Genomic DNA, 13831 nt, shown 5'->3' on the forward strand with positions numbered 1-13831 from the left:
AAAATACACTTTTCTGGTAATGTCATTTTTTTCCTATATAAAGCTATATTCGCATGGAATTTCGTTTTTTTTTTTAACCAAGAATGTGAAATAACACTCAAAATACACGCATTTCGTAAGCTTGTTCTGTTTTTCTATTAAGAGTTTTATTCATGAGTTTCAGCATTTTGGTATCTAAGAAACTTCTACATATATACGAGTTTTCGTGTTTTTTGCCTTGTGGATCTTGTGAAAGTATAAAACACTCATTATACACGTTTCTCGTAATGTCCTTTTGTTTCCAAATATAGAGTGCTTTACATGCATTTTCGCGTTTTTTTTTAGGTAACAAGTTCAAAAACACTCAAAATATACGTTTTTGGGGATGTTTTTCTATTTCTTCGTATTGGTTGGTTTGCATCAGTTTTAGCGTTTTTCTACGTAAAACACTGAGAAGACATGTTTTCAGTAATTTTGTTTTGGATTTCCATATTGAGTTACTTCAATGGTATTTATCGTTTTGGTGCCTAACATGCTAAAAAACACTCAAAAGACAGGTTTCTTGTAAAGTTGTTTAATTTCCATATATAGGTGGCTTTCCATGCACCTTAGGGTTTGGTACATAACAGTCCGAAAAAAAATCTAGAATTAACTTTTTTGATAATGTTCTTTTTTCCACATAATTTCCCTGAATTTAGCCAGAATTTTGGCATCTTGGTACCTATGAAAATGAATAACAAAAAAACAAATGCTATTTTTTTATTTATTTATTTTTTCTCTATAAAGAGTGTTATTTGTGGGTTTTAGCTTTTGGTACTTAAGGAACTTAAAAACACTCATAATACACGTATCTCATAATGTCCTTTCGTTTCCCAAATATAGGGTTCTTTGCATGTATTTAAGCGTTTTTATAGGTAACTTGATCAAAAACATTCAAAATACATGTTTTTTGTAATCCTTTTCTGTTTCTCCATAAAGGGTGTTTTCCATGCGTTTTAGCGTTTCAATATGTAAGGAGCTAAAAACACTTAAAGGCAAGATCTTGGTAAAATTTAGTTTTATTTCCATGTAATGTGATTGCCTGGTTTATAGTGCTTTATTGCCTAACACGCTGAAAAACACTCAAAAGACACTCTTCTGGTAATGTCTTTTTTTTTTTTTTTCCACATAAAGCTATTTTCGCATGCAATTTGGGGTTTTGGTAACTAAGAATATGAAAAACACTCAAAATACACACATTTGGTAACGTTGTTCTGTATCTCAATTAAGAATGTTATTTATGAGTTTCAGCGTTTTGGTACCTAAGAATCTCAAAAACAATCATAATGCACGTTTCTCGTAATGGCGCTCTTTTTCTTCATATTGGGTGCTTTGCATGCATTTTGGCATTTTTTTCACGTAATAGCTGAAAAACACTGAAAATACACGCTTTTGGTAAGAAGAACATAAGAACATAAGAAATAAGTAAATCTGCAAGAAGAATCTGCTATTATTGACTCCATTATTTTACATTCAACAGAAGTTAAGCTGACAGGTTAGACGTTAAAGTTTTATCTCCTTTCTTAAAGGTAGGTACTATATTCGCCTGCCTCCAAATTACCGATACCTCACATGACTAAGGACAGAAACTAACAGATTACTTATAACCTTTTTCCTTTCCTTAAATACTGTGGAATATATTTCATCTGGTCCTGGTGACTTGAACTTTTCAACTTATCTATCTCCTGTTCCACTATCTCTTTTAGTTATGGTAATATTTGTCAGCTTCTCATCCTCTTCTATTCTAAATATCTTCTTACTATTCGGCAAATCCTGCATGTTTTCCTGGGCAAAGACAATTAAAAAATACTCGCTCACAATTTTACTAATCTCCTCTCAACAACTAATCAGGTCCCATTCTGCTGTCTTTAAGGAACTATTGTTTCTCTATTCTTCGTCTTATATGCCTGATAAAATCCCTTGAGGTCCATCTTCGCTTGGCTGGCTACCTTTAATTCATAACTATTTTTAGCTTTCTTTGTTAAACTCCTGACTTTTCTAATTCATTATATTATGGCCTTAAAACCACTTCCCCTGTTTTTAATCTTATATATACTTCTCCTTCGCCCTATGTAGTGTTTTAACCTCAGTCATCCATTTAGGATCATTCTTCTGCGATCTTTTTCTTCTGTAAGGGATGTTCCCTAACTTTCCTGAATGTAATTTATCAACGAAATATTTATTTCGCTTCTCCATAAAGGGTGTTTTGCATGGGTTTTAGCGTTTCTGTACATAAGAACCTATAAAACACGTTTTTAGTAATGTTGTTTTGTATCCCTTTATAGAGTGCTTTCCATGTTTTTTAGCGTTCTGGTGTCTAACACGTTGAAAAACACTCAAAAGGCACGTTGAAGATAATGTCGTTTCGTTTCCCGATAAAAGGGGCTTCCAATGCCTTTTGTCTTTTGGTACTTAACAATATGAAAAAGAGTTTATGTAAAAGTTTTCGGTAGAGTTGTTTTTCCATATAAAGTGCTAATCATGTGTTTTTGAGTCTTGGTACCTAAAAAGCTCAAAATCTTTCTTAATACACTTTTCTCGTAATGTCCTTTGTTTTCTCCATGTAGGATGCTTTGCATGTAATTTGGCATTTTTGTACTTAACAAGCACAAAAACAATCAAAATACAAGTTTTTGGTAATGTTATTCTGTTTCTCCATAAAGGTTGTTTTGCATGCGATTCAGCGATTTCGCACGTAAGAAGGTCAAAAACACTCTAAAGATACTTTCTTGGTAATGTTATTTTATATTGCCAAATAGGGTGCTTTCAATGCTTTTTAGCATTTTGATTCCTAACACTCAAGTTTCCTGTAATATAGTTTTGCTTCTTCATATAGAGATCTGCATGCATTATGATGTTTTGCTACATAATATGAGAAACGCTTGGTAAACCAAGCTGTTTTTTTTTATTGAAAATAGGGTGTTCTTCATGCATTTTAGCGTTTCCTGTAATATAGTTTTGCTTCTTCATATAGAGATCTGCATGCATTATGATGTTTTGCTACATAATATGAGAAACGCTTGGTAAACCAAGCTGTTTTTTTTATTGAAAATAGGGTGTTCTTCATGCATTTTAGCGTTTTGGTGCCTAAAACGCTCAAAAAAAAAAAAAAACTAAAAAGACACGCTTCTGGTAATTTCACATTGTTCTCCTATATAGGGTGATTCGCTTCCATTTTACCGTTTGGTACCTAACAATGTAAAAACACTCAAAATACAAGTTTTTGACAATGTTGTTCTGTTTGTCTATATAGAGTTCTATTCAAAGCGTTTTGTTACCTAACAAGCTCGAAAACACTCCAAATACAAGTTTCTCGTAAGGTCCTTTTGTTTACCTATATAGTATACTATACATGCATTTTGGCAATGTAACAAGCTCAGAAACAATCATTTCATATTTCATTTTGGTAATGTTACTCTATGTCACGATCAAGGGGATTTTCCATGTTTTAAGCTTTTTCATAGGTACCTCAAAACACTGAAAAGGAAAAGTTTTGGTAATGTTTTGTTTTTTCGATATCGAGTTCTTTCTATGATTTTTAGCGTTGTGTTGTCTAACACTCTTAAGATATTTTTCCTGTAATGTCGTTTTATTTCACCATAGAGGGCGATTTACATGTATTTTGGCGTTTTGTTTTCTGTGAAAAACATTCAAAATAAACAATTTTTGTAATGTTGCTCTCTTTCTCCAAATAGAGAGTTATTTATGCGTTTAAGCGTTTTGTTCCCTAAAGAGCTCGAAAGAAAAAAAAAATCTAAATACACGTCTCGCATAATGTTCTTTTCTTTTCCGATGTGGTGTACTTTATATTTTGGTGTTTTTTTTTTTTTTACGTAACAAGCTTATAAACACTAAAAATAAACCTTTTTGGTAAAGTTATTTTGTTTTGTATTTTAAACAGTGTTTTGAATGCGTTTAAGCCTTTTGGTACGTAAGCAGCTAAAAAAGACAACGTGTCTAGGTAATATATATATATATATATATAGCTATAGAGTGTTTTTCATTCTTTTTGTGCTTTTGTGCCGAACCTGCTCCAAAAGACATTCAAAAGACATGTTTCTGAAAATGAAGTTTCAATTCATTTTTCGGTGATGCTATTCTTTTTCTCAATAAGAAAGTTTTGCATGCCTTTTAGCACTTTTTTGGACGTAAGCTCCTAAACACTTCAGAGATATGTTTTTGGTAATGTAGCTTTTTTTTCTATGTAACAAACTCAAAAACTCTTAAAATACACGGTTTTTGGTAAAGGTATACTGTTTCTCAGTATTTATTTTTATTTATTTATTTACTTTATTTATTTATTTATTTATTTATTTATTTTTATTTTATTTTATTTTATTTTTTATTTTTTTATTTTTTGCATGGGATTCAGCGTTTTATTACGTAAGTAAATCCAAAAAAAAGACACGATTTTGGTAATATTGTTTCGTTTTCCTTTATAGGGTTTTTTTCCATGTTTTTTTGTGCGAAACTAGATTCATGTGTTTTAGCGTTTTTGTACCTAAGAAACTCAAAAACAATCATAATGCGCGATTTTCTTAATCACTTGTTATTTCGCCAGATAGGGTAAATTATATGTATTTTCACAATATGGCATCTAAGAATGTGAAATACACTCAAATTACACGTTTTTTTTTTTCTCTCTGTTTCTTGATATAGAGTACTATTCATGCGTTTTAAAAGCGTTTTCATAATTAAGAAGTTCAAAAATATTCATAATAAACGTTTCTCGTAGTGTCTTTTCATATCCCTTATTATGTAGTTTGCATCCATTTTGACGTTTTTGTACGTTTCTCTTCCTAAAACGATAATAAATACTCAAAACACACCTTTATGTAAATGCGTTTTTTGCCTTGTGGTTCTTGTGAAACTATAAAACACTCATTATACAATTTTCTTGTAATGTCCTTTTGTATCTCAATATAGAGTGCTTTCTATCCATTTTCGCGTTTTTTGTAGATAAGAAGCTGAAAAATACTGAAAATATACCTTTTTTGGTAATGTTATTCTATTTCTTCATATTCGTTGGTTTGCACCCGTTTTAGCGTTTTTCTACGTAAAACACTAAAAAGACACTTTTTCAGTAATTTTGTGATGTATTCCCATATTGAGTGACTTCCATATTATATATCATTTTGGTGCCTAACATGCTGAAAAAACACTCAAAAGACAGGTTTCTCGTAAAGTCGTTTAATTTCCTCATATAGGTGGCTTTGGATGCACTTTAGGGTTTGGTACATCACAGTCCGAAAAAAAAAAAGCTAAAATTAATTTTTTTTCATAATTTTATTTTTTCACATAATTTTCCTGAATTTTGCCAGAATTTTGGCATCTTGGTACCTATGAAGATGAATAACAAAAAAATAAATAAATAAATTCCTATCTTTTTATTCATTTATTTATTTTTCTATAAACAGTGTTATTTATGGGTTTTAGCTAAATGGTACTTAAAGAACTTAAAAACACTTGTAATACATGTTTCTCAAAATGCCCTTTAATTTCCCAAACATAAGGTTCTTTGCATGTATTTAAGAGTTTTTATAGGTAACATGATCAAAAACACTCAAAATACATGTTTTTGGTAATGTTATTCTCTTTCTCCAAAAAGGGTGTTTTGCATTCGTTTTAGCGTTTTGATACATAAGGAGCTCAAAAACACTTAAAGGCAAATTGTTAGTAAAAGTTAGTTTTATTCCCATGTAATATGATTGCCCTGCTTTTTAGTGCTTTATTGCCTATCATGCAAAAAAAAAAAAAAAAAAAAAACACTTCAAAGACACTTTTCTGGTAATATCACTTTTTTTCCCACATAAAGCTACTTTCACATAAAATTTGGGGTTTTGGTAACTAAGAATGTGAAAAACACTCAAAATACACGCATTTGGTAAGGTTGTTCTGTTTCTCAATTTAGAGTGTTATTCAGGAGTTTCAGCATTTTGGTATCTAAGAAACTTCTCCATATATATGAGTTTTTGCGTTTTTTGCCTTGTGATTCTTGAGAATCTATAAAACACTCATTATACACGTTTCTCATAATGTCCTTTTGTTAACCAATAGAGAGAGCTTTGCATCCATTTTCGTGTTTTTTGTAAGTAAAAAGCTAAAAAAAACACTCAAATTATACCTTTTTGGTAATCTTATTCTATTTCTTCATATTGTTTGGTTTGTATCCGTTTTAGGGTTTTTCTACGTAAAACACGAAAATGACACGTTTAAAGTAATTTTGTTTTTGATTCCAACATAGAATGACTTCAATATTATTTATTGTTTTGATGACTAACATGCTGAAAAACACTAGATACACAGGTTTCTCATCAAGTCGTTTAATTTCCCCATATTCACTTCATGGTTTGGTACATAACAGTCCGAAAAAAAAGCTAAAATTAACTTTGTTCGAAAATGTTCTTTTTACACATAATTTCCCTGAATTTTGCCAGAATTTTGCCATCTCAGTATCTATGAAGAGGAATAAAAAAAAATCCTATTTTTTAATTATTTCTTTATTTTTTCTCTATAAAGAGGTTTTAGCTTTTTGGTACTTATGGAACAAAAAAACACACATAATACACGTTTCTCATAATGTCCTTTCGTTTCCCAGACATAGGGTTCTTTGCATGTATTTAAGCGTTTTTAGAGGTAACATGATCAAAAACACTCAAAATAAATGTTTTTGGAAATGTTAATTTGTTTCTCCAAAAAGGGTGTTTTGCATGTGTTTTAGCGTTTTGGTATATAAGGAGTTAAAAAGCACTTAAAAGTTGGTTTTATTCCCATGTAATGTGATTCCCCTCCTCACTAAATGTGGGAATCCATCACAAAATTACTGAAAAAGTGTCTTTTCAGTGTTTTACGTATACAAACGCTAAATCGGATGCAAACCAACGAATATGGAGAAATAGAATAGCATTACCAAAACGGTATATTTTGAGTGTTTTTGAGCTTCTTACCTTCAAAAAACGCAAAAATGGATGAAAAACACTCTATATAGAAAAGAACATTACGAAAAACATGTATAATGAGTGTTTTATAGTTTCACAACATCCACAAGACAAAAATCGCAAAAAAAAAAAAAAAATTTCTCAGATACCAAAATGCTGAAACTCAGAAATAACACTCTTAATTAAGAATACAGAACATCCTTACCAAAAACGTGTATTTTGAGTGTTTTTGATATTGTTATCTATAAAAACGCTTAATTACAAGCAAAGAACGTTATTATTACGGATATTACCAGAAACGTGTATTATGAGTGTTTTTTTTAAGTTCCTTAAGTACCAAAAAGCTAAAACCAACCAATAACACTTTATTTAGAAAATAAAAAATAAAAATATAAAAAAAAAATAGATTTTTTATATTTTTTTTATTTTTGTTATTCATATTCATAGGTACCGAGATGCCAAAATTCTGCGAAAATTCAGGGTAATCATATAATAAAAAAAATATTATCAAAAAAGTTAATTTCCGGTTTTTTTTCGGACTGTTATGTACCAAACCTTAAAGTGCATGCAAAGACTCCTATATGAGGAAATTAAACAACCTTACCAGAAATATGTGTTTTGAGTGTTTTTTAGCATGTTAGGCACCACAACGATAAATAATAAGGAACTCACTCTATATGGGAATCCAAAAAAAAGCTACTGAAAAATACTGAAAAGATAGGTTTCTGATAAAATCGTTTAACTTCCCTATATAGGTGTCTTTGCATGCACTTTAGGGTTTGGTACTTAACAATCCGAAAAAAAAGCTTTAATTAACTTTTTTGGTAATTTTCTTCTTTCCACGTAAATACTCTGAATTTTGGCAGAATTTTCGCATCTCGGTACCTCTAAGGATGAGTAACAAAAAAGAAAAAAAAAATCCCATTTTTTTTTTGTTTATTATTTTTTTTAAATAAAGAGTGTTATTTGTGAGTTTTAGCTTTTAGGTATTAAAGGAACTTAAAAAAAACACTCATAATGCACGTTTCTCGTAATGTCCTTTCGTTTCCCAAACATAAAGTTCTTTGCATGTATTTAAGTGTTTTTATAGATAATATGATCAAAAACACCCAAATTCATGTATTTGGTAATATTATTCTGTTTCTCCATAAAATGTATTTTGCAGGCGTTTTAGCGTTTTGGTATGTAAGGAGCTCAAAAACACTTAAAGGCAAGTTCTTGGTAAAATTTGATTTTATTCCCATGTAATGTGATTGCCCTTCCTTTTAGTGCTTTATTGCGTAACACGCTCAAAAACACTCAAAAGACATGCAAGGCCTCGCATATGAGGAAATAAGAGACCTTAACAGAAATCTGTCTTTTGAGTGTTTTTCAGCATGTTAGGCACCAAAACGATAAATAATAAGGAACTCTCTCTATGTGGGAATCCAAAAGAAAATTACTGAAAACTTGTCTTCTCAGTGTTTTACGTAGAATAACGCTAAAACTGATGCAAACCAACCAATATCAAGAAGCAGAAAAACATTACCAAAAATATATATTTTGAGTGTTTTTGAGCTTGTTACAAAAAAACACAAAATTGATACAAAACACTCTATATTGGGAAACAAAGGGACATTGCGAGAAAAGTGTATAATGAATGTTTTATAGTTAAAAAAAAAACACAAGCCAAAAAACGCAAAAACTCGTGTATATGGAAAAGCTTCCTAGATACTAAAATGCTGAAACTCATAAATAACACTCTTAATTGAGAAACAGAACAACCTTACTAAATGCGTGTCAAAAACACTAAAACGCAAGTTTTTCGTAAAAGTTGGTTTTATTCCCATGTAATGTGATTGCCCTGCTTTTTAGGGCTTTATTGCCTAACATGCTCAAAAACACTCAAAGACACTTTTCTGGTATTGTCATTTTTTTCCCACATAAAGTTAGTTTTGCATGGAATTTGGGGTTGTGGTAACTAAGAATATAAAAAAAAACACTCAAAATACACGCATTTAGTAAGGTTGTTCTGTTTGTTGATTAAGAGTGTTATTCATGAGTTTCAGCATTTTGGTATCTTAGAAACTTCTCCACACAGACGAGTTTTTGCGTTGTTTGCCAGGGGATTCTGGTGAAACTATAAAACACTCATTATACACGTTTTTCGTTATGTCCATTTTTTTTCCTAATATACAGTGCTTTGTAACCATTTTTGCGTTTTTTTTTATGTAACAAGCTCAAAAACACAAAATATACTTTTCTGGTAATATTATTCTATTTTTTCATATTCGTTGGTTTGCATCCGTTTTAGCGTTTTTTTACGAGGAAATTAAACGACTTTACAAGAAAACTGTCTTTTGAGTGTTTTTCAGCATGTTAAGCACCAAAACGATAAATAATATGGAAGTCACTCTATATGGGAATCCAAAACAATATTACTGAAAACGTGTCTTTTCAGTGTTTTACGTAAAAAACGTTAAAACTGATGCAAACAGACCAATATGAAGAAATAGAATAACATTACCAAAAAGATATATTTTAAGTATTTTTGAGCTTGTAACCAACAAAAAAAAAAAAAAAAAACGCAAAAATAGATGCAAAGCACTCTATATTGGGAAACAAAAAGACATTACGAGAAACGTGTATAATGAGTATTTTATAGTTTCACAAGAACCACAAAGCAAAAAAAGCAAAAACAAGTGTATATGGAGAACTTTCTTAGATACCAAAATGCTGAAACTCCTGAATAACACTCTTAATTAAGAAACAGAATAACATTACTAAATGCGTGTATTTTGAGTGTTTTTCACATTCTTAGTTACTAGAACACCAAATTGCATGCGAAACAAGCTTTATGTGGGAAAAAAAATGATATAACCAGAAAAGTGTGTTTTGAGGGTTTTTGAGAGAGTTAGGCAATAAAGCACTAAAAAGGAGGGCAATCACATTACAACGGAATAAAACCAACTTTTACCAAGAGCTTGCCTTTAAGTGTTTTTTTAACTCCTTATATACCAAAACGCTAAAACACATGCAAAACACCCTTAATGGAGAAACAGATTAACATTACCAAAAACATATATTTTGAGTGTTTTTGATCATGTTACCTCTAAAAACACTTAAATACATGCTAAGAATCCTATGTCTGTGAAACGAAAGGACATTACAAAAAACGTGTATTATGCTTGTTTTTAAGTTCCATAAGTACCAAAAAGCTAAAACCTCTTTATAAAGAAAAAAATAAAGAAATAATAAAAAAATAGGATTTTTTTTTTGTTATTCTTCTTCATAGGTACTGAGATGCCAAAATTCTAGCAAAATTCAGGGAAATTATGTGTAAAAAGAACATTATCAAAAATGTTAATTTTAGCTTTTTTTTCGGACTGTTATGTACCAAACTATGAAGTACATGCAAACCCAATTATATGGAGAGATCAGACGACTTTACGAGCAGCCTGTGTTTCTAGTGTTTTTGAGCATGTTAGTCACCAAAACAATAAATAATATTGAAGTCATTCTATGTGGTAATCCAAAACAAAATTATTTTAAACGTGTCTTTTTCGTGTTTTATGTAGAAAAACGCTAAAACGGATGCAAGCCAACCAATATAAAGAAATAGAATAAGATTACCAAAAAGGTATAATTTGAGTGTTTTTTTTTAGCTTTTTACTAACAAAAAAAAAAAAAAACACAAAAATGGATGGAAAGCTCTCTCTATTCGTTATCAAAAGGACATTACGAGAAACGTGTATAATGATTGTTTTATAGATTCTCAAGAATCACAAGACAAAAAACGCAAAAACTCGTATATATGGAGAAGTTTCTTAGATACCAAAATGGTGAAACTCCTGAATAACACTATCAATTGAGAAACAGAACAACCTTACCAAATGCGTGTATTTTGAGTGTTTTTCACATTCTTAGTTACCAAAACCCCAAATTTTATGTGAAAGTAGCTTTATGTGGGAAAAAAAATAACATTACCAGAAAAGTGTCTTTTAAGTGTTTTTTTTTTTAGCATGATAGGCAATAAAGCACTAAAAAGCAGGGCAATCACATTACATGGGAATGAAATCAACTTTTACCAAGTGTTTTTTCTAACTGTTTTTGAGCTCCTTATATACCAAAACGCTAAAACGCATGTAAAACACCCTTTATTTAGAAACGGAATAACATTACCAAAAACATGTATTTTGAGTGTTTTTGATCATGTTACCTATGAAAAACGCTTAAATACATGCAAAGAATCTTATGTTTGGGAAACGAAAGGACATTTTGAGAAACGTGTATTATGAGTGTTTTTAAGTTCTTTAAGTACCAAAAAGCTAAAACCCATAAATAACACTCTTTGTAGAGAAAAAAATAAATAAATAAATAAATAGAAAAATAGGATTGTTTTTTTTTTTATTCATCTTCATAGGTACCGAGATGCTAAAATTCTGCCAAAAATTCAGGAAAATTGTGTGAAAAAAGAAAATTATGAAAAAGAGTTAATTTTAGCTTTTTTTCGGACTGTTATGTACCAAACCCTAAAGTGCATGCAAAGCCACCTATATGGGGAAATTAAACGTCCTTACCAGAAACCTGTCTTTTGTGTTTTTTTTTCAGCATGTTAGGCACCAAAACCAAAATAATATAGAAGTCACTAAATGTGGGAATCCATCACAAAATTACTGAAAAAGTATCTTTTCAGTATTTTACGTAGATAAATGCTAAATCGGATGCAAACCAACGAATATGGAGAAATAGAATAACATTACCAAAAATGTATATTTTGAGTGTTTTTAAGCTTCTTACCTTCAAAAAACGCGAAAATGGATGGAAAGCACTCTATAGTGGGATACAAAAGGACATTACGAGAAACGTGTATAATGAGTGTTTTATAGTTTCACAACAGCCACAAGGCAAAAATCGCAAAACTCGGTGTATATGGAGAAGTTTCTTAGTGTTACGTGTGAGCATACACTGAACTCTAGGGAATGGACCATGAAGGGGTGTTGCTCACACTAACAATGGAAGGGTTAAAAGAAAAGAGAAAAGGAGACATTTTAACTGCTATTTAATATCTTAAAGTTAACCCTTAAATTAAGTAACAATACAAAATTGAAGATTATTTGTAAGTAAAAGTAAGTAACAAGGAGTGGCAATCTGAACTGGACTGAATAACTTAAAAGACTGGTTCAGTAAATAACTTAAGCCAAGTTAGTAAATGCATATAGATACAAATTACAAAAAAAAACACCTTTACATATACATAATAGAAAATAAATATAAATGTGTTTGTGTGTGTGTGTGTGTGTTTATGTGTGTGTGTGTGGGTGTGTAACACTGGTGTAACTCTTACCACCGCTCTCGAGTGTATATGAGGCTCCCAGCGTATGCCAAGGCGACCTCAGAGCTGTAGCGACCCTTGGAGGAGACTGAAGCTCGATGGAACTCCACCCCTCGTTATCGGCTTGGTAGCCTGCTAGAGGTCACGTATCCAGTATGCCTCAAGCTATACACGTGGCAGCGCCACGAGTTGAGAGGCAGGCACCTGGTTCCGTGATAGAGTAGTCACGTGTGTGACATTAGATATCAAAATGCTGAAACTCAGAAATAACACTCTTAATTAAGAATACAGAACAACCTTACCAAATGCATGTATTTTGAGTGCTTTTCACATTCTTAGTTACCAAAACCAAAAATTGCATGCAAAACTAGCTTTATGTGGGAAAAAAAAAAACATTACCAAAAAAGTGTCTTTTGAGTGTTTTTGAGCGTGATAGGCACTAAAGCTCTAAAAAGGAGGGCAATCACATTTCATGGGAATAAAACCAACTTTTACCAAGAACCTGCCTTTACGTGTTTTTGAGCTTCTTACATACCAAAACGCTAAAACGCTTGCAAAACACCCTTTATGGAAAAACAGAATAACATTACCAGAAACATGTATTGTGAGTGTTTTTGATCATGTTACCTATGAAAATGCCTAAATACATGCAAAGAACCCTATGTTTGGAAAATGAAAGGACATTACGAAAATCGTGTATTATGAGTGTTTTTAAGTTCCTTAAGTACCAAAAAGCTAAAACCCACAAATAACTTTTTATTGAGAAAAAAAAAATTTGTTAATCATCTTCATAGATACCGAGATGCCAAAATTCTGCTAAAATTCATGGAAATTTTGTAAGAAAAAATCATTACTCGTATAAAAAAAATAATTTTAGCTTTTTTCCGGAGTTATGTACAAACTCTGAAGTGCATGCAAATCCACCTATATGGGGAAATTACACGACTTTACCAGAAACCTGTCTTTTGAGTGTTTTTCAGCAATCTGAACAATATTACTTAAAACATGTCTTTTCAGTGATTTACGTAGAAAAACGCTAAAACGGATGCAAACTAACCAATATGAAGAAATAGAATAACATTACCAAAAAGATATATTTTGTTGTGTTTTTGAGCTTGTTACCTACAAAAAATGCAAAAATGGATGGAAAGCACTTTATATTGGCAAAGAAAAGGACATTACGAGAAACGTGTATGAGTGTTTTATAGTTTGACAAGAACCACGAGGTAAAATACTCAAAAACTCGTGTACATAAAGAAGTTTCTTACATACCAAAAAGCTGAAACTCATCAATAACAGGAAAGAGAACAACCTTACTAAACCCTGTGTTTTGAGTTTTTTTTCACATTCTTAGTTACCAAAACCTCAAATTCCATGCAAAACTAGCTTTATGTGGGAAAAAAAAAATTATATTAACAGAAAAGTGTTTTTTGAGTGTTTTTGAGCGTGTTAGGCAATAAAGCACTAAAAACCAGGGGAATCACATTACATGGGAATAATAGCAACTTTTACCAAGAACTTGCCTTTAAGTGTTTTTTTTAGCTAATTACATACGAAAATG

This window comes from Scylla paramamosain, chromosome 37 (genome assembly GCF_035594125.1).
Source record: "Scylla paramamosain isolate STU-SP2022 chromosome 37, ASM3559412v1, whole genome shotgun sequence".
NCBI classification, from domain to species: domain Eukaryota; kingdom Metazoa; phylum Arthropoda; class Malacostraca; order Decapoda; family Portunidae; genus Scylla; species Scylla paramamosain.